Raw genomic sequence first — 23196 nt, forward strand, 5'->3', positions numbered from 1 at the left:
ATTAAAAAGGGACATGAAGAGACTTTTGGGGTAATAGATATGTTCATTAGCTTTGCAGTAGTAACAGTTTTATAGATGTATACATATGCCAGAACATATCATATTATACACTCTATATATACGTGTGCAGGAAGTTTTTATGTGAATTATACCTCAGTGAAGAGATTTTAAACAAAAGTGTTACCACAATACTTCAATTTATAACCACACTTCAGTAAGGCCCATTCTAAATGGGGATAAACTCTATACATGCCAGGATTATTTAAAAAACAAGATATGGAAACTTTGCAAAAGTCACACATCAAGTCTGCACCAATGCTGGGCTGAAAAACATCTAACCCTACTCCACTGGGAAGACTGGGTTGTCTTGGACATCAAGCATTGCCAATATCCCTTATAAATACCAAAGCTTCCCAAAGTAAGTTTTGAACAACACTAGATTTGCAGAGGGTGAGTAAATGTGATGTGACAAAAAAAGCATTTTGAGGTCAAAAAAGCATGGGAAACTTTCAACCAAATGGTATTCTTTAACAACAGGACTTTCCAAACTCTTTCACATGCAGTGTGTATTTTAACTCTGTACAGCCCTGATGTGTATATAGAATTTCCCTAAAGTATTTGGTGATAGAGTTCTTGTGCTCAGACTTTTTCCCAGGAGGTGTATCCCATCTAGCTGTCTTTGGGACATTCTTTTTTTTTTTTTTTTTTTTTAATACTTTAAGTTCTAGGGTACATGTGCACAATGTGCAGGTTTGTTACATATGTATACATGTGCCTTGTTGGTGTGCTGCACCCATTAACTCGTCATTTACATTAGGTATATCTCCTAATGCTATCCCTCCCCCCACCCCCCTCCCCATGATAGGCCCTGGTGTGTGATGTTCCCCTTCCTGTGTCCAAGTGATCTCATTGTTCAATTCCCACATATGAGTGAGAACATGCAGTGTTTGGTTTTCTGTTTTTTATGAGCATTTCCAGGTTTCTCTCTGTCCTCTAGCTGTAGGCTGAGTAGCACTAAATGAGGGGAGATAAAGGGCAGGCAAAATAAAGTGTGATCATGCACATGCATATAGACTGTTTCCAATAGTTCAGGCAAAGCATGAAAATTCTGAAGCCAAAATTAAACTGATTTTGCATTTTCCATTGTTTCATTTGTCCAAGACACTAACAGAAAAAATTTCTTCTCAGCATGACGACACTCCCCTTCATGAGCACAGATAATCAATCAGTAGTTGGCTATCCCTGAAACAGAGTGACAGACTCAGCAGAGGAACAAAGAATGCCCATTAGGGGAGAGACAGACAGAGGAGGGGGCTTGGGAACCAAGTTAGGAGAGTTGATCACCCCACCAACAGCTACATCTCCAGGGACCCTACTTATTACCATAACCTTCATTTCACAAGGAGTTCACAGTCTGGGCACCTCCATCCATCTTGCAGTTGACAAGTGGCATCATAAATCTTCCTTTCACCTCTCAAAAGGGCCACAACTGAGCTAGAGTACCCCTCCTCAGCCTCTCCCTGCCTCCTGTCTCCAACCTAGGTGCTATTCTTCTCAAAGAGTCAAACAAAACCAAGCTGTCCCACGCAGCAGTAATAAAGCCTGACCTAAAGGAGCTGGGGGCTCAGACTCAGAAGAAAGGACAGCTGGGGACAGAACAATGCACTGGGCAAGAGAAAGCACATGAATATTCAAGTATGTTCAAGAGTTCTGAGAGTCTCTTAACCCCAAAGGGAAGCCTGACCACTCCTTCTCACTCCTTGAAGAGCTAAAATGACCAGCCAGATAATACTGAGCCCTTCAGACTTCCACTGTTAACCAAATAGAATTCCTGTGCTCAGAGGCCTGCTCAGATTCAAAAATGGAAAGTGAGAAGCCCCACTGGCAGAGCTATTCATCTGCCCCTAGCCTCAATTCCTTCTCCTGGGGCTTCTCTGAAGATTAGGGTTTGAAATGAAATGAATCATCTTGGGTCATCCCCGTTGGTTCTATTAATGAAAGAATTTATGATTACAGAAGAGACTTCCCCAGATATATAGAGGAGAAACCAGAGCAAGGACCTAACCCTCCTTACTTCACATCTGTTATACATTTCAAGAGACTGTATTAAGATCTTCTACCCTTGGGGGTCAGAGGACCCTCTGAGTTTCTAGATAAAGCTTCAAAGACATGTGCACACTTCCCAAAACAGGTTCTACAGTTTTCATTACACACATAAGGGAGTAGATAATAAAATTAAGAATCACTCTTTGCAACAGGGAGTAATTCAGTTCTCAAAGCAGAAAGAAGTTGGACTCAAATGACAGGTGCTCATTCAGGGACAGAAGGAAAAACAAATATAAGTAGGAATGTACTGAAGGAAGCTATGAGATGTAGATCTTGGTCTTGTATCTTCTCATCTCCTCTTTTAGCTTGCAGTCATTAATCTGGTCTTCCATATTCCTCTTCCCTTTCCTCACTTATATCCCATAATCAATATGTGCTTGTACTATATCCCATCTTTTTAAGCTTCGAGCTCTTTTTTTTATTATTATACTTTAAATTCTAGGGTACATGTGCACAGCGTGCAGGTTTGTTACATATGTATACTTGTGCCATGTTGGTGTGCTGCACCCATCAACTCGTCAGCACCCATCAACTCGTCATTTACTCTTTTTTGAAGAGCAGTCCATGCTAACATGTTATTGACTTACTAAGGTTTGTCTTCACATGAGTCTTAATTGCCTTAAACGAGTACATGATGGTGGAATATCAGATACTACAGCAATCTGGCTCAGGAGATATTTGTGTGGCAGAGGAAACCTTTCAGGGCTGCTCAGAGATGGAATTAATTCCCAAAGTCAGGGCAAAGAGTGAAAAGAATGCCTGATTCAAATTACTGAAAATAATTTGAAAACCCCATTAATCCCTCATTAGTAGAAAATAGTAAACATAATCTTTTATGCCAACACTGGAGAGCAATATGTACAGACATCAAACATGCTATATATAAAAATTTTATTTTTTCTTTAAGAGGTGGGGGTCTTGCTATGTTGCCCAGGCTGGAGTGCAGTGGCTATTCAAAGATGCAATTATAGCATACCATAACCTCAAATTCCTGGGTTCAAGCTATCCTTCTGCCTCAGCCTCTGAAGTAGCTGGAACTATAGATGCATGCCACTTGCCTGGCTAAAATTCAAATCTTTAAACACTGGCATATTGCTCAGTGAGGAGAAATGTTCACACTAAGAGAAACTATGAAAATCAAGACCAACTGCATTAATGTCTTCCATATCTTTCCATCCCAGTTTACCATGGAGCATTCCATCATAGGATGGAATGGTAAACATAATAGCCTTTACTACTTAAATTGTTGTTTTTCTCGTGCATGCATCTGCTGCTGTCGTCTTGTTTTGGCTAGGCATGTTTCTAGGTCTATACAATGCATCTTTGATGCAATCCCACATTGATAGAGTTGGTTGTAGGCTTCTGGCCACATAATAACTAGTAGTATTAGCCAAAAAACTCATCTGCTTTTAAAAGCCAACTTCTAGTGTCATCTCATATGGGTCCTTAGAGGAAATAATTTGTCAGTTCTTTTTCTCCCTCTAGTTTTTTAAAGAGGTGAATGAATAATGAAGTCACTGAACCTGGACTTACGTGGACTTAGGAAGCCTAAGTAACAGAAAGGGGATTGGCAGATAATTAGTAGACTTGAATTGCATTCCAGTTCTGCCAGAGACTCACTGGGGAATCCTGGAGCAGCCTTAATCTCTGTGTACCTCAGCATCTTCATCTATACAAGGAGAAGATTAATTCTGAGGAACCCTACATTTCTTTTTTCCAGCTCTAAAATATTGTGCTTCTAGGCCCAGCTCTGCCACTTGCTGAATAACCTTAGCCAGTATCTCTCCCTATCTCAGCTCAAATTCTGGCTGTTTTACTTCTAGCTGTATGACTCTGGGTCTTACCTAACCTCTTTATGACTCAGTACCATCATCTGTAAATAACAATATAAAAGCCCTGACCTCGCAGAATTACACGAGATGATCCACATAAAAAACTCAAATAGCACAACACAGACACATAGTAAGTGATGAATAAACAGAAGGCAATATTAAAATAAACAGAAGGAGTTGGGCCAGTAGTTCCCTAAGTCTCCGCTCTTCCCTGGGTCTACCGCCCATTTTGTAGTCAATCATGTTTGCCAACTACGGATGACCATCAAGTGTCATTGGGAATCAATCACTTGCTTAGACTCCAAATGTAAATGATATTCAGGCATCCAAAGGTAAAGGCTGATTTTGCCTCAGCGTAGAAAAGCCCACTGTTGTTCAACAGTTCAGGCAATATTGTTCCGAGGGTACAAACCTATCACCAAGAACTATAGGTCCAGATTCTGGTCACCGCCCATCACAATGTGAGACCTTGAACAGCTCACACTGGTTCTGCATTTTATTACCTGTAGAAGACTTGTCACACCACACCTCATGAGAGACACAGATGAATTCCAAGTTAGAGAGAGATTTCCCTGACCCCAGCCCTCACTATTAGTCACTCTACAGATTGCCACAAAGAGCAAGGTATGGGTTTTGCCGTGTTCGTGATATGGAAAATCTCTATTTGTGATGCAATTTGTGTGATCCCTGCCTCAACTCTACAAAGGAGGCTGAGCAGATAGTACCCCTGGTCACAGTTGGCCCAGGGATGTGACACCATTCACACAGGTCACAGACTAAACTATGCAGCAGCAAGAAGGCAAACCCAATTTTCTTAACTCCAAATTTAGTTCTTAGGCATTTATCTTATTTTCAACCACCTAACATAAAGGATCCATATCCCTCTCCCTCAACCGTCCAGTCCAAAATACCTCAGGTTCTCTATGGTGATTGGAAAATGCTCTAATAACTCAAGTCATGGAGCTCACCCATTCCTGACATCCCCAGCTCTTGCCTGATTCCTGACCTCTGCCTCATTCTGAATCATCCTAGATCTATGGGAATAACAGCTCTGTCCACCCTCCATCTGTCTCCTACCCTTTTAAAAAAAATGGGTTGAAAGAGCACCATTGCTGACCAGTTGTCCAGCTCCTAAAAGGCCACCCACCCACTCCCTTCTGCCTTCTTCCCGCCTCAGCCTGAGAGCCCAAAGGATTGCCTTAGCCGCCTCTGCATTGCGTCTATCCTCCCTCGCTTCCCCCCTCCCAATCCATGCGCTCACTCCCATTGCTAGGAGCATCATTGCAGAGCACTCTTCTGCCTGGACCAAGGGCTACAGGACTGCCAGGCAATGCCGGAGAAGGCGGTGGGAGTGGCAGATGGGATGGAGGGGGCTCAGCTCTCCGCTCAGGCCCCAACTGGAGGCCAGCAACCTCCATCTGCTGCGTTTCCGCAGCCACCCCACCCATGCGTCTCCTCCCGAGGACGTGCGCGTCTGTCTGGGCATTGGAATGGGGCTGCTCTACAGCCCTCAGCGAGATGTGATTACAACCAGCCCCTTCCCCACTTTTCTGGATGGGAACTGGACGCTTGGCAATGAGGCTGGGATGGAAATGTATCTGCGCTGCAGGAAGCCCAAATTTACAGAGAGAAAATTGATTCAATGTAGAAAAGGTGTGCATTAAACTGAGCCAGTTTCTAGTTAAAATTGTGCAGCTGGAGATTTGATGTCAACAACTTCAGCGTCTTGCCTCTGCACAGACTCTCGGCAATCCATCATGCCTTTTTCTCCCACCCAGGGACCTGATGTCTTCATATTGTCCTCCTCTCCCTTCACTAAAGTCTGCTTTCAGAAAAGGATCTTATATTTGTCCCTGAGTGAGAATGTCAGTCTGTTTTCTCTGCTATAAAGACTTCCATGCTTAGCCTCATCTCTCAATATGGATGCCAAGGTGGTCTTTCTTTGGGGCCATAGGATGAATTATAAATAAATGACCAGGGACTAGAGAAGGAAGTACCCAGACTTGTGGAATCTTAAGCAAGACAGTTCACTTCTCACAGTTTCATCTGACCAGCAGGCATGATAAGATCCAACAGGTCTATCTCATGGGGCTGTTTTGTCATCAGATAATTTGCTGACAATATACAGTAATTAGAAATCTGAGTTTAAATCATACATACCTGAGTTTAAATTGTGGCCCTAGCTGTGTGACCTAAAGCAAGTCACCTACCCACTCTAAGGCTCCGCTTGCTTATCTGTAATTGCCAGGATAATTAAATTTTAAATACTTCACAGGGTTGGAAGAACTGACAATAGACCTTATATTATGTAATGGTTAAAAGCATGAACTCTGTAGTCATACTATGTAGGTTTAAGCTAAACTCTACTATCTACCAGCTGTGTGACCTTGGAAAAGTCACTTAACCTCTCTGTCCTTCAATTTTATCCTCTGTAAAATGTCAATAATAATGGTACCTACTATGATTGGTATTTGTGAGTATTCAGTGATTTAAAATATATGTGAAGTATTTATAATAGTAGCTGGCACTGGCACATAATAAGAATTAGTAAATATTAATGATTATTTGTGTTTTATTTAAATAAAGTCCTTTGTACCATCCCTGATACATAGCAAATGCTCAATAAATGACTGTTATCACTATAATAACCAAACATATAATAATGTCATCCCTCTAGCATAATCTTTATAATGGTGCCTCCCTCTCACACCACAACATGTGAGAATGACTGCAGTGCTTAAAAATCAAAACCACCAGGTTGGGACTAAGGCACACTCAGGATTTTCAGTGACTTGCAGGGCAGTGCTTAAGAGGCAGTGGAAAGAACAACTCACGTGCCCAATGTACTGGGGGTAGAGGGAAGGAAGGGGGTTGAAGAGAGAGAGACAGAAAGCAAAAGATGTGTGTTCTCACACATGAATTCTGCAGCTGGTGTGACCCTGCCTGCAATGTGTTTACCACCATGACAAAGTTCCCAACAGCCCTGCTAAAGCTTTTGGCCAAAAACCCAAGAATTTCGTGGATTCTCTATCCAATCTCCTTACTTACACATGCGGCAAATAAGACCCAGAGAGGGAAAGGTGCTTACCCAAAGTCACACAACTGATGAGTGACAGCCAGGACTAGAATGAGGACTTCCAGCCCCAAGTCCAAGGTAATATCTACTAGGCTATGTACCTAGAAATGGAAATTATGGCTCAAAGAAGTGGCCCAGCAGGTCCTAAAACAGGTCCTCTTAGAGGAAAATGTACAGGAAAGTCTTGTTTGGAGTAACAAAGTATACACTCATGTCTTCTCTCTGTTATGCAGTAAGTGCTCAATAAATGACTGCTGTTGCTATAATGCTCAAACATATAATAATGTCATCCTTCTGGCATTATCTTTGTAATGGTTCCTGCCCTTCACACCTCACCATGTGCGAATTACTCCAGTGCTTAAAAATCAAAGCCACAGGAGGTTGGCTTGAATGAGAGATGTCTATCCGCTCCACCATCCCTCCACTATCTTTTCTTCACTCGTGTGACCAGGTACTTCACAGGCATGCCCAAAAGACTGTCTAGCTATTACATTACATAGTGTCAATATAACAACATCCCTGAGGTGCTCCAGATGTCCATATCATTGGTATAACTGCTACAGCACTTACCCCCCAAAAAAGAGGGAGTCCCAGAAACAGCTAAGAGATAAAGAGAACAGTTACTCTGTGGCTATCAAAAATGATCTATTCCCATATTTATGATGTCTACCTTGGTTTGTTCTTATTGGCCAGATAGTCCTGGAGTTAATGTATTTCTATCCAGTAAAATGCAAAAAGGAAGCAGCTATAACTGCCACTGCTGTTGGCCCTCATACAGGCTTTTCTGTAAATGATACTAGAGCAAACAGCTTAAAGTGTTCTGCAAAGACACTTTCAAAGTGTCCACATTAGATCTCAGGCATCATTGCCTAGTTTCTTTACAAACCCCACCTCTAAAGCCAGTTCACTAACCCTTACTCCAGCCATGCTGTAAATTCCAATGATATATGTGTTAAATTGTCTCTGGTCTTTAGGTTAGGAATGCAGATAAAATCTAATCATTTAACAAGTCATTGCCAAACATCGTCATGTACAGGATTTCAAGAGAAGTTCAAAAACAAATACAATGCCGGGCCTTCTCTCAAGGAGCTAAAAGTTTGGAAGGGGAGATATAATATGTACTTACTAAAAATCTAGTGGAACTCTAAGGTGTATCTGCTTATTAGCCCTAATGTAGCCTTTGTCAACTTTCCACTAAAATAACCAGAAGACAGAGATAAACACACACAAAAAAAACACATAATGAAAAAGGAAAAAAAACAAAAAGACAACCTAGTAGAAATGTGTGTTCATTGTGAAGCAGCTGGTGTTCCTATAGGAAAACTTAAAGGCTTGGCTCAAGTTATCCAGATTTCATCTCATAGAACCCACTGTCTGCACTAACTCAAACCCAAGAAACCAAAAAACTGCTCTATTTTTAGAGCATGGATGCTGCTTACTGAGGGGATCAGAATACAGGGCTTGACACATGGTGTGCAGTAACCAATTCCTGCTAACTGAATAAATGAACAAGTTATTCCATTATCCATCCATTCTCATATAGCTACTCCTAATGTCTTAATTCTAAGTCCTTTGCAAGACCGTAACTCTCTGAGCATGAAGCAGAAGTGCCTTGCTATGGTTTGGATATAGTTTCTTTGGCCCCACCAAAATGCATGTGAAAATTTGATCCCCAATATGGCAGTGTTGGAAGGCAGAAACTAGTAGGAAGTGTTTGGTTCATGGGGAAGGATCCCTCATGAATAGGTATTTCCCTCCTGCAGGAGTGAGTTTCTGCTCTCACAGGAATTAATTACTTCCTGAGATAGTGGGTTGTTAGAGTCTGTCTTCCTCAGTTTCTCTCTCTTGCTTCCTCTCTCATCATGTGATCTCCTTGCACACATTGGCTTCCTTTCTGCTTTCTGCCATGAATTAAAGCAACCCAAGGCCCTCATCAGATGCAGCTGCCCAATCTTGAACTTTCCAGTCACCAGAATCATGAGCTAAATAAACCTCTTTTCTTTACAAACTGCCCAGTCTCAGGTATTCTGTTTTGGCAACACTAAATGAACTAAGACAGGCTGGAAATGGCAAATTGCATCCTAGAACATGTCTTTATGTATAATTGCTTTATATATAAAGTGATACAACCTGGGAAAGGAAAAAACAACAATTTCTGGTAGTACTATATGCTAAAAATTGAATTTTACATGTGTTTCATTGATTCAGAGTATTATAAAGAATGTAGATAAACTAGGATAAAATGCTATTTTAGCAAACTGGAATGTTATAGATCAGTTTCTCAATTTCAGCACTTTTGGACCACAGAATTTTCTTTTGTTCAGTGTGTATGCCATGCATTGTAGTGTCTAACAGTATCCCAGGCCTTGATTCACTAGATATCAGTACAAACATACCCCTCTCCAAGTCATAACAACCAAAAATGTCTCCAGATGTTATCTAATGTCCCTTGGGGGAAAATTGCTCCTAGTTGAGAACCATCGCCATAGATAAATGTTTAAGAAACTGGAAATTATATGGTGAGCTATTCATATTACATTGCCATCTAACTGTAAAGCTGACCTATCATCATGTAAATACCCTTGAGTGAAAGCCAAGGGAAGTCAGACCATCAAATATCAACAAACTCAAGATTTCGATATAACTGAAAATTTTGAAAGATAACTAGCATGAGCTTCAGATGAAAATATGCAGAATAGGGGTGGAGCAAGATGGCCGAATAGGAACAGCTCCAGTCTCCAACTCCCAGCGCGAGCGATACAGAAGACCGGTGATTTCTACATTTTCAACTGAGGTACTGGGGTCATCTCACTAGGGAGTGCCGGACAATCGGTGCTGGTCAGCTGCTGCAGCCCGACCAGCGAGAGCTGAAGCAGGGCGAGGCATCGCCTCACCTGGGAAGTGCAAGGGGGAAGGGAATCCCTTTTCCTAGCCAGGGGAACTGAGACACACAACACCTGGAAAATCGGGTAACTCCCACCCCAATATGGTGCTTTAAGCAAACGGGCACACCAGGAGATTATATCCCACACCTGGCAGGGAGGGTCCCACGCCCACGGAGCCTCCCTCATTGCTAGCACAGCAGTCTACGATCTAACCACAAGGCAGCAGTGAGGCTGGGGGAGGGGCGCCCGCCATTGCTGAGGGTTAGTAGGTAAACAAAGCCGCTGGGAAGCTCAAATGGGGTGGAGCTCACAGCAGCTCAAGGAAACCTGCCTGTCTCTGTAGACTCCACCTCTGGGAATAGGGCACAGCTAAACAACAACAACAACAAAAGCAGCAGAAACCTCTGCAGACGCAAACGACTCTGTCTGACAGCTTTGAAGAGAGCAGTGGATCTCCCAACACGGAGGTTGAGATCTGAGAAGGGACAGACTGCCTGCTCAAGTGGGTCCCTGACCCCCTGAGTAGCCTAACTGGGAGACATCCCCCACTAGGGGCAGTCTGACATCCCACACCTCATAGGGTGGAGTACACCCCTGAGAGGAAGCTTCCAAAGTAAGAATCAGACAGGTACACTCTCTGTTCAGCAATATTCTATCTTCTGCAACCTCTGCTGCTGATACCCAGGCAAACAGGGTCTGGAGTGGACCTCAAGCAATCTCCAACAGACCTATAGCTGAGGGTCCTGACTGTTAGAAGGAAAACTATCAAACAAGAAGGACACCTATACCAAAACCCCATCAGTACGTCACCATCATCAAGGACCAGAGGCAGATAAAACCACAAAGATGGGGGGAAAGCAGGGCAGAAAAGCTGGAAATTCAAAAAATAAGAGCGCATCTCCCCCTGCAAAGGAGCGCAGCTCATCGCCAGCAATGGATCAAAGCTGGTCAGAGAATGACTTTGACGAGATGAGAGAAGAAGGCTTCAGTCCATCAAACTTCTCAGAGCTAAAGGAGGAATTACGTACCCAGCGCAAAGAAACTAAAAATCTTGAAAAAAGAGTGGAAGAATTGATAGCTAGAATAATTAATGCAGAGAAGGTCATAAACAAAATGACAGAGATGAAAACCATGACACGAGAAATACGTGACACATCCACAAGCTTCAGTAACTGACTCGATCAACTGGAAGAAAGAGTATCAGCGATTGAGGATCAAATGAATGAAATGAAGCGAGAAGAGAAACCAAAAGAAAAAAGAAGAAAAAGAAATGAACAAAGCCTGCAAGAAGCATGAGATTATGTAAAAAGACCAAATCTACGTCTGATTGGGGTGCCTGAAAGTGAGGGGGAAAATGGAACCAAGTTGGAAAACACTCTTCAGGATATCATCCAGGAGAACTTCCCCAACCTAGTAGGGCAGGCCAACATTCAAATTCAGGAAATACAGAGAACGCCACAAAGATACTCCTCCAGAAGAGCAACTCCAAGACACATAATTGCCAGATTCACCAAAGTTGAAATGAAGGAAAAAATCTTAAGGGCAGCCAGAGAGAAAGGTCGGGTTACCCACAAAGGGAAGCCCATCAGACTAACAGCAGATCTCTCGGCAGAAACTCTACAAGCCAGAAGAGAGTGGGGGCCAATATTCAACGTTCTTAAAGAAAAGAATTTTAAACCCAGAATTTCATATCCAGCCAAACTAAGTTTCATCAGTGAAGGAGAAATAAAATCCTTTACAGATAAGCAAATGCTTAGAGATTTTGTCACCACCAGGCCTGCCTTACAAGAGACCCTGAAGGAAGCCCTAAACATGGAAGGGAACAACCAGTACCAGCCATTGCAAAAACATGCCAAAATGTAAAGACTATCGAGGCTAGGAAGAAACTGTATCAACTAACGAGCAAATTAACCAGTTAATATCATAATGGCAGGATCAAGTTCACACATAACAATATTAACCTTAAATGTAAATGGACTAAATGCTCCAATTAAAAGACACAGACTGGCAAACTGGATAAAGAGACAAGACCCATCAGTCCGCTGTATTCAGGGGACCCAACTCACACGCAGAGACACACATAGGCTCAAAATAAAGGGATGGACGAAGATCTACCAAGCAAATGGAGAACAAAAAAAAGCAGGGGTTGCAATCCTAGTCTCTGATAAAACAGACTTTAAACCATCAAATATCAAAAGAGACAAAGAAGGCCATTACATAATGGTAAAGGGATCAATTCAACAGGAAGAGCTAACTATCCTAAATATATATGCACCCAATACAGGAGCACCCAGATTCATAAAGCAAGTCCTTAGAGACTTACAAAGAGACTTAGACTCCCATACAATAATAATGGGACTCTTCAACACTCCACTCTCAACATTAGACAGATCAACGAGACAGAAAGTTAACAAGGATATCCAGGAATTGAACTCATCTCTGCACCAAGTGGACCTAATAGACATCTATAGAACTCTCCACCCCAAATCAATAGAATATACATTCTTCTCAGCATCACATCGCACTTATTCCAAAATTGACCGCATACTTGGAAGTAAAGCACTCCTCAGCAAATGTAAAAGAACAGAAATTATAACAAACTGTCTCTCAGACCACAGTGCAATCAAACTAGAACTCAGGACTAGGAAACTCAATCAAAACCGCTCAACTACATGGAAACTGAACAACCTGCTCCTGAATGACTACTGGGTACATAACGAAATGAAGGCAGAAATAAAGATGTTCTTTGAAACCAATGAGAACAAAGATACAACATACCAGAATCTCTGGGACACATTTAAAGCAGTGTGTAGAGGGAAATTTATAGCACTAAATGCCCACAAGAGAAAGCTGGAAAGATCTAAAATTGACACTCTAACATCACAATTAAAAGAACTAGAGAGGCAAGAGCAAACACATTCAAAAGCTAGCAGAAGGCAAGAAATAACTAAGATCAGAGCAGAACTGAAGGAGATAGAGACACAAAAAACCCTCCAAAACATCAATGAATCCAGGAGTTGGTTTTTTGAAAAAATCAACAAAATTGACAGACCGCTAGCAAGACTAATAAAGAAGAAAAGAGAGAAGAATCAAATAGACGCAATAAAAAATGATAAAGGGATATCACCACGGACCCCACAGAAATACAAACTACCATCAGAGAATACTATAAACACTCTACGCAAATCAACTAGAAAATCTAGAAGAAATGGATAATTTCCTGGACACTTACACTCTTCCAAGACTAAACCAGGAAGAAGGGGAATCCCTGAATAGACCAATAGCAGGCTCTGAAATTGAGGCAATAATTAATAGCCTACCAACCAAAAAAAGTCCAGGACCAGATGGATTCACAGCTGAATTCTACCAGAGGTACAAGGAGGAGCTGGTGCCATTCCTTCTGAAACTATTCCAATCAATAGAAAAAGAGGGAATCCTCCCTAACTCATTTTATGAGGCCAACATCATCCTGATACCAAAGCCTGGCAGAGACACAACAAAAAAAGAAAATTTTTGACCAATATCCCTGATGAACATCGCTGCAAAATCCTCAATAAAATACTGGCAAACCGGATTCTGCAGCACATCAAAAAGCTTATCCACCATGATCAAGTGGGCTTCATCCCTGGGATGCAAGGCTGGTTCAACATTCGCAAATCAATAAACGTAATCCAGCATATAAACAGAACCAAAGACAAGAACCACATGATTATCTCAATAGATGCAGAAAAGGCTTTTGACAAAATTCAACAGCGCTTCATGCTAAAAACGCTCAATAAATTCGGTATTGATGGAATGTGCCTCAAAATAATAAGAGCTATTTATGACAAACCCACAGCCAATATCATACTGAATGGGCAAAAACTGGAAAAATTCCCTTTGAAAACTGGCACAAGACAGGGATGCCCTCTCTCACCACTCCTATTCAACATAGTGTTGGAAGTTCTGGCTAGGGCAATCAGGCAAGAGAAAGAAATCAAGGGTATCCAGTTAGGAAAAGAAGAAGTCAAATTGTCCCTGTTTGCAGATGACATGATTGTATATTGAGAAAACCCCATTGTCTCAGCCCGAAATCTCCTTAAGCTGATAAGCAACTTCAGCAAAGTCTCAGGACACAAAATTAATGTGCAAAAATCACAAGCATTCTTATACACCAGTACCAGACAAACAGAGAGCCAAATCAGGAATGAACTTCCATTCACAATTGCTTCAAAGAGAATAAAATACCTAGGAATCCAACTTACAAGGGATGTAAAGGACCTCTTCAAGGAGAACTACAAACCACTGCTCAGTGAAATAAAAGAGGACACAAACAAATGGAAGAACATACCATGCTCATGGATAGGAAGAATCAATATCATGAAAATGGTCATACTGCCCAAGGTTATTTATAGATTCAATGCCATCCCCATCAAGCTACCAATGACTTTCTTCACAGAATTGGAAAAAACAGCTTTAAAGTTCATATGGAACCAAAAAAGAGCCCGCATTGCCAAGACAATCCTACGTCAAAAGAACAAAGCTGGAGGCATCACGCTACCTGACTTCAAACTATACTACAAGGCTACAGTAACCAAAACAGCATGGTACTGGTACCAAAACAGAGATATAGACCAATGGAACAGAACAGAGTCCTCAGAAATACTACCACACATCTACAGTCATCTGATCTTTGACAAACCTGAGAGAAACAAGAAATGGGGAAAGGATTCCCTATTTAATAAATGGTGCTGGGAAGATTGGCTAGCCATAAGTAGAAAGCTGAAACTGGATCCTTTCCTTACTCCTTATACGAAAATTAATTCAAGATGGATTAGAGACTTAAATGTTAGAACTAATACCATAAAAACCCTAGAAGAAAACCTAGGTAGTACCATTCAGGACATAGGCATGGGCAAGGACTTCATGTCTAAAACACCAAAAGCAACGGTAGCAAAAGCAAAAATTGACAAATGGGATCTAATTAAACTAAAGAGCTTTTGCACAGCAAAAGAAACTACCATCAGAGTGAACAGACAACCTACAGAATGGGAGAAAATTTTTGCAATCTACTCATCTGCAAAGGGAGTAATATCCAGAATCTACAAAGAACTCAAACAAATTTACAAGAAAAAAACAAACAACCCCATCAAAAAGTGGGCAAAGGATATGAACAGACATTTCTCAAAAGAAGCATTCATACAGCCAACAGACACATGAAAAAATGCTCATCATCACTGGCCATCAGAGAAATGCAAATCAAAACCACAATGAGATACCATCTCACACCAGTTAGAATGGCAATCATTCAAAAGTCAGGAGACAACAGGTGTTGGAGAGGATGTGGAGAAATAGGAACACTTTTACACTGTTGGTGGGATTGTAAACTGGTTCAACCATTATGGAAAACAGTATGGCAATTCCTCAAGGATCTAGAACTAGATGTACCATATGACCCAGCCATCCCACTACTGGGTATATACCCAAAGGATTATAAATCATGCTCCTATAAAGACACATGCACACGTATGTTTATTGTGGCACTATTCACAATAGCAAAGACTTGGAATCAACCCAAATGTCCATCTGTGACAGACTGGATTAAGGAAATGTGGCACATATACACCATGAAATACTATGCAGCCACAAAAAAGGATGAGTCTGCGTCCTTTGTAGGGACATGGATGCAGCTGGAAACCATCACTCTTAGCAAACTATCGCAAGAACAGAAAACCAAACACCGCATGTTCTCACTCATAGGTGGGAACTGAACAATGAGATCACTTGGACTCGGGAAGGGGAACATCACACACCGGGGCCTATCATGGGGAGGGGGGAGGGGGGAGGGATTGCATTGGGAGTTATACCTGATATAAATGACGAATTGATGGGTGCTGACGAGTTGATGGGTGCAGCACACCAACATGGCACAAGTATACATATGTAACAAACCTGCACATTATGCACATGTACCCTAGAACTTAGAGTATAATAATTAAAATAAATAAATAAATAAAAATAAAAATAAAAATAAAATAAAATAAAAAGAAAAAAGAAAACATACAGAATAAAGAAAAATAAAGATTATCCAAAAGATCCCAGAAATAATCTACTGCAAGATACAGAAGAAAATTTCAGAAAACTGTTTTGTATTCTCAACAGAGAGCAAAAGAAAAAAAATTGGTATCCATGAAATGAGCAGGAAGTCATTAGGACAAATAGCTAAAATGAAAATATAACAAATATTATGACTCAATGTGATAAAAGGATGAAATAAAAGGTAGTTTTTAAATATTAAAAAACACTATAGCTGTAATTGTGAAATCAAAATACACCAAAGAAGCAGTAAATAAGCAAAACTGATAAAGCATAAAATCACAACAGTAATGTGGGACATTCTCCCAGACTACAAAAGCAAAGGAAAAAGAGAAAACCACGAAAAAAAAATCGGAAATAAAACCAAAAGCTAATATGAAGATACTTAGCATTTCTAAAAATGTCATCAAAACCAAAAGAAAAAGAAGCATTAACCAAAGATATAGTATAAATTAAATGTACTCAGATAGAAAAGACTTATTCATATACAAATTGAAAGGGTCCGCTGATTTCCAGATCAATTCAATTAAAAACCACCCTCATATAAAAAACAGCATTATCTTTTCAAAAAGTATGTGATTTATAACAGGAGGAATGCTACATACATGCAGAGTTTTTTTTTTTTTTTTTTTTTTTTTTTTTGAGACGGAGTCTTGCTCTGTCTCCCAGGCTGGAGTGCAGTGGCCGGATCTCAGCTCACTGCAAGCTCCGCCTCCCGGGTTTACGCCATTCTCCTGCCTCAGCCTCCCGAGTAGCTGGGACTACAGGCGCCCGCCACCTCCCCTGGCTAGTTTTTTGTATTTTTTAGTAGAGACGGGGTTTCACAGTGTTAGCCAGGATGGTCTCGATCTCCTGACCTCGTGATCCGCCCATCTCGGCCTCCCAAAGTGCTGGGATTACAGGCTTGAGCCACCGCGCCCGGCCACATGCAGAGATTTTTTAAAGAAAAAAGGGGATTTCTGTGAAGAAACAATAATCAGGCAGGTCTCATATTTTTGCTCTAAAATGAGTTATAACCCAAGAATCATATACTTAGCCAGTTTGTACTAGATAAGCAAGGGCTAAGAAAAACATACTATTTATATTCACTTTTTTTGAGATAGGGTCTTCCTCTATTACGCAGGCTGAAGTGCAGTGGTGCCAGCATGGCTCACTGCAGCCCCAACCTCCTGGACTCGATTGATCCTTCCACCTCAGCCTCCTGAGTAACTGGGACTACAAGCATGTGCCAAAATGCCCAGCTAATTTTTTTTTTTTATTTTTTGTAGAGCTGAAGTTTTGCCACGTTGCCCAGGTTTGTCTTGAACTTCTAGCTTCAAGCAATCCTCCCACCTCAGCCTTCCAAAGTGCTGGGATTACAGGATGAGCCGCTGCGCCTGGCCTATATTCACTTCTTTAAAGTTATTTAAAAGTATACCCCCATATGAAGCAGGCAAGAATAAAAAGAAGTAAAAGTATATCCCCAAAAGAAAAAGAAGCCAAAGTATAACCCCAAAGGGCAAGGAAATAAAAAAAATCTCAGAAGTACAGGATTGATGTAAAAAGACTGATAGTAAACACTAGCAATCTAAACTGAGTATATCACAGTATATGTATTCTGTAGGAAATCAGAAGTTTACTAAAAGTGTACTAAATATTTTAAAGTTAATACAATTTTTCTATTGACTGAAAATTATATAGCTATATAAAAAATAGCTCTCAAAAACATTTAAAATAATCATGAATAGAATATAAGTATTCAAAACACCAGGAAAAAAATTATATATATTCCATCAGACACAGAAAATAGTAAAACAAGAAAGCAGAAAATAAGTTAGACATCATCAAGATAGCTGACTACAAGTGCCCAATGCTCATTTCTTCTGCAGAGAGGGGTCAAAACAATAAAAAATAATTACACTTCAAGTGGAGTGTATAATAGAGAATAATGGAATGCATCAAGGAAGTCATATAAACCCCCTAAGGCATGGAAACTCAGAATGGCTGCAAAGGTAAGTGGGAGGTCCCCAGCAATCCCCATTACCACCACAGACACCTGCAATCTTAGTTGCAGAAGAGCCAAACAGTCCTCATGGGTCCTAAGCCCAGTAAAGGGAGATGCCCAGAGTCCATGCAGCAGAACTGTGCCAGAGAAAGAATTCACACTGGGTCTATCCCACTCCCCAGGACCCAAACTGTCATGGCATAGTGCTATTTTGAGAGTAGAGCCACTGCTAAAGCGCATCCTTCCTGGGGACCAATAGCCTCACACCAATAGCCTCACACCTCCTCATTATTCCACTACACCCATACAAAGGGCTGCAATGCCACAACCCCAACATAAATGTGTACCAAGGGGTACAACTGTGACCCAAGCACCTGAGCTCAAGCAGTATCCTGCACCCCAAGAAAGAAGTGGTCTAGCAGAGTGGTGAGACCATCCCTAAAATTGGGAAAATCAATATACCCACCACTAAGGGCCCAAGGACTGGCATGCCCAGAACCCACTGCCACCAGGAAAACTACATTCTCAAGTGTCAAAGCCATCACATACATTCCCCATCCCCAGGCCTGAAGGACCAGCCCACCTGGGTCCCACCACCACCACCAATCCCACCCACTTCATTGTTGGAGATGCCATACATCACACACTACCCCCATAGCCCAAGGACTGGCCCACCTCATGCCCATCACTGCCAGTAATGCTACTATGCCCAGTGTGTGTCCCCTCTAAGGGCCTCAGAACTAGCCCACTTGGAGGCCCCTGCCTGCAGCAAGGCCATGCCACTGCCTTCACAAACACCCAAGTCTAGGCCGATGAGTCATTCTTAAACATCACTGACATTGGTTACAGCCAAAGAAATCACACAGAGACACTACTATGCATACCCAAAACCAAAGCCAAAGGACTCTATTCAATCAGCACCATAGGACACATCTACAGAAATTAATCTTTCCCTACAAAAGCTACTCCACAAAACAGGAAGAGACGACTATTCCCCAAGACATGCAAATATCAGTGCAGTGATGAGAGAATCATGAAAAATCAAGAAAACATGATATCTCTAAAGGAACACAATGAGTTTCCATAAACAGATCTCAAAAAAAAATTGAAATCTATGAAATGCCTAGAAAGAAATTCAAAATAATGATGTTAAAGAAACTCAGTGAGATACAGAGATACAAGAGAATGCAGATGGACGTTTCAACAAAGTCAAAATTTTGTCTAAATCAGGAATTTAACAGAAATAGATATTATAAAACTAAATGGAAATTAAAAATGCTACCAAAAACTTCAACAGACTAAATCAAGCAGAAGGAAAAAAATCTGAACTTGAAGACAGATATTTTTAAATAACCCAGTCAGATCAAATATAAAAGAATTAAGACAGCCAATGGGATGTATGGGACACCAGTAAGTGAAGAAATTTTCACATTACGAAAACACCAGAAGGAGAAGAGACAAAAAGGGGCATAGAAAACTCATTCAATGAAATAATAGCTGGAAGTTTTTAAAGTTGTGGTAGAGATGTAAACATTCTGATCCAGGGAACTCAAAAGGTCCCAAACAGATCCAACTTAAACAGTTCTTCCTCAAGGCACAATATGGTCCAAGTGTCAAATTTCAAAGACAGAAACTTCTAAAAACAGCAAGAGAAAAAGTGTCAGATCAAATATTAGGAAACCCCCCTTAGACTAACAGCAAATTTATCAGCAGAAATCTTACAGGCCAATAGAGAAAAGCAGAATATTTTCAAAGTGCTGAAAGAAAAACAACTGTCACTCAAGAATACTAAACTCAGCAAAGCTATCTTTTAGAAATAAAATAAAAATAAAGCCTTTCCTAAACAGGCAAAAACAGAAAATCTATCACCACTAGAATGGCCTTACAAGAAATGCTCAAGTTAGTCCTCTATTTGGAAATTAAAAGACAATATCTGCCATCATGAAAACACACAAAAGTATAAAACTCATTAATAGAGCAGGTCCACAAATTAGAAACAGAAAGAAATCAAATCTTATCACTACAAAAAATCATTAAGCCACAAAGATAAATAATAAGAGAGAAAGAAAGGAACAAAGGATATATAAAACAACCAAAAAACAATTAACAAACTGACAGTAGTAAGTCCTAACATACCAATAATAACCTTGAGTATAAGCAGCTTACATCTCCAGTTAAAAGATACAGATTGCTTGAGTGAATTATAAAAACAAAACCTAACTACATGCTGCCTACAAGAAACTCTGCATTTATAAAAACACATTAGACTAAAAGTGAAGGAATGGGAAAAGATATTTCATGCAAATGGAAAGCAAAAACAAACAAGAGTAGCTATACTTACATCAGATAAAATAGACATTAATTCAAAAATTATAAAAAGAGACAATGAAGGTATTACATAATGATAAAAGGATCACTTCAACTAGAGAATATAATGACTATAAACATATGTGTACCCAGCTCCAGAGCATTCAGCTATACAAAGCAAATATTATTAAATCTGAAGGGAGAGACAGACTTCAATATAATAATAGTTGGGGACTTCAACACCCCACCTCAGCACTGGAAGTTTCTTTCTATACAGAAAATCTACAAAGAAACATCAGATTTAAACTGCATTATAGATCAAAAGGACCTAACAGACATTTGCAGGACATTTCATCAAACAACTGCAGAATACCATTCTTCTCGTCAGCACACAGAACATTCTCCAGGATAGGCCATACGTTAGGGCATAAAACAGGTCTCAACAAATTTTAAAAATCAAAATTAGGCTGCTCTGCCTAAAGAGTAGCCACCCTTTTTAATTCCTTTACTTTTAAAAAAAATCAAAATTCCATAAAGTATCTTTTCAACCACAATGAAATTAAACTAGACATCAATAAAAAAGAGAATCTTTGGAAACTGTACAAATACATGTAAATTAAACAATATGCTACTGAATGACCAATGGGTCAATGAAGAAATCAGGAAGAAAATTTTAAAATTTCTTGAGAAAAATGAAACTGGAAACACAACCATACCAACACCTATGGAATAGAGCAAAAGCAGTTCTAAAAGGGTATTTTATAGCAATAAACACCTACACCAAAACAGTAGAAAGACTTTAAATAAACCTAATGATGCAACTGAAGGAACTAGAAAAGCAAGACAAATTAAACCCAAAATTAGTAGAAGGAAAGAAATAATAAAGATCAGAGTGGAGGCCGGGCGTGGTGGCTCAAGCCTGTAATCCCAGCACTTTGGGAGGCCGAGGCGGGTGGATCACGAGGTCAGGAGATCGAGACCCTCCTGGCTAACACGGTGAAACCCCGTCTCTACTAAAAATACAAAAAACTAGCCGGGCGCGGTGGTGGGCGCCTGTAGTCCCAGCTATCCGAGGCTGAGGCGGGAGAATGGCGGGAACCCGGGAGGCGGAGCTTGCAGTGAGCTGAGATCCGGCCACTGCACTCCAACCTGGGCGGCAGAGCGAGACTCCGTCTCAAAAAAAAAAAAAAAAAAAAAAAAAAAAAAAAAAAAGATCAGAGTGGAAATTAACAAAGTAGAATGCAAAAAACACAAAAGATCAACAAAACGTTGATTTTTAAAAAGATAAAATCAACAAACCGTTAGCTAAAGTAACTAGAAAGATATGAGAGAATACCCGAATAAATAAAATAAGATACAAAAAAAAAGGAGACATTAAAACTGATACTACAGAAATAAATGCCAAAAAATTGAAAAACCTAGAGAAAAAGGAAAAAATTCTGGACCCGTACAACTTACCAAGATTGAACCAGAAAAAATAGAGAAAACCTAAACAGATAATCATGAGTCATGAAATTGAATCAGTAATAAAATGTCTCCCAAGAAAAACAAAGCCCAGGATCAATGACTTCACTGCTGAATTCTAACAAACTTTCGATTAAGGACTAACACCAAGGCTTCTCAAACTATTCAAAAAAAATTAGGGGGAATAAATTTTTCTTTTTTTTCAAGATGAAGTCTCACTCTGTTGCCCAGGCTGGAGCGCAGTGGCATGATCTCGGCTCACTGCAATTTCCACCTCCAGGGTTCAAGCGATTCTCCTTCCTCAGACTCCCGAGTAGCTGGGATTTCAAGTGCCCGACACCATGTCCTGCTAATATTTGTATTTTTAGTAGAGACAGGGTTTCACCATATTGGCCAGGCTGTTCTCAAACTTGTGACCTTGTGATCTGCCCACCTCAGTCTCCCAAAGTGCTAAGATTACAGGTGGGGGGAAGATATTTTTCAAAAGTCATTCTACAAGGCCAGCATCACTCAGATACCAAAACCAGACAAGGAGGCAACAAAAAAGAAAATTACAGGTCAATATTTATGATAAACATAGACACAAAAAAATCAACAAAATACTAGCAAACTAAATCTAACAACACATTAAAAAGATTATACGCCATGATCAAGTGGGACATATCCAGAGAAGCAAGGATGGCTAAACATATGCAAATCTATAAACATGATAAATCACATCAATAGAATGAAGGACAAAAACCTTATGATAATCTGTATGGATGTAAAAAAAAAAGTTTTAATAAAACTCAACATCCCTTCATGATTAAAAACTTGCAATGAACTAGGTATAGAAGAAATGTACCTCAGTACAACAAATCCAAAGCTAACATTATACTGAATGGGTAAAAGTTGAAAATGCTCCAAGAACTGGAACAAGACAAAAATGCCCACTTTCACCACTCTTATTCAATATAGTACTGAAAATCCTATCCAGAGCAATTAGGAAAGAGAAAGAAATAAAGAATATTCAAATTGGAAAAGAGGAAGTCTTTTCCTTGGTCTTACATGAAGAAAAACCTAAAGATTCTACCAAAAACAACTCTTAGAACTGATAAACAAACCTGTAAAGTTGCAGGATATAAAATCAAGGTACAAAATTTAGTAGCATTTCTATGCACCAACAACAAACTAGTTGAAAAAGAAATCAAAAAAGGCATCCCATTTAAAATAGCTACCAGAAAAAAATACCTAGGAATAAATTTAACAAGGAGATGAAGGATTTCTACAATGAAAACTACAGAACACTGGTAAAAAGAAATTGAAGGGAACAAAAAAAATTGAAAGACATCTCATGTTCATAGATTAGAATAATTAATATTATCAAAATGGCCATTCTACCCAAGGCAATCTACAGATTCAATGCAATCCCTATCAAAATACTAATGACAGACTGGGTACAGTGACATACGTCTATATTCCCAGCAT

This window comes from Rhinopithecus roxellana, chromosome 3 (assembly GCF_007565055.1).
Source record: "Rhinopithecus roxellana isolate Shanxi Qingling chromosome 3, ASM756505v1, whole genome shotgun sequence".
In the NCBI taxonomy this organism is placed as follows: Eukaryota; Metazoa; Chordata; class Mammalia; order Primates; family Cercopithecidae; genus Rhinopithecus; species Rhinopithecus roxellana.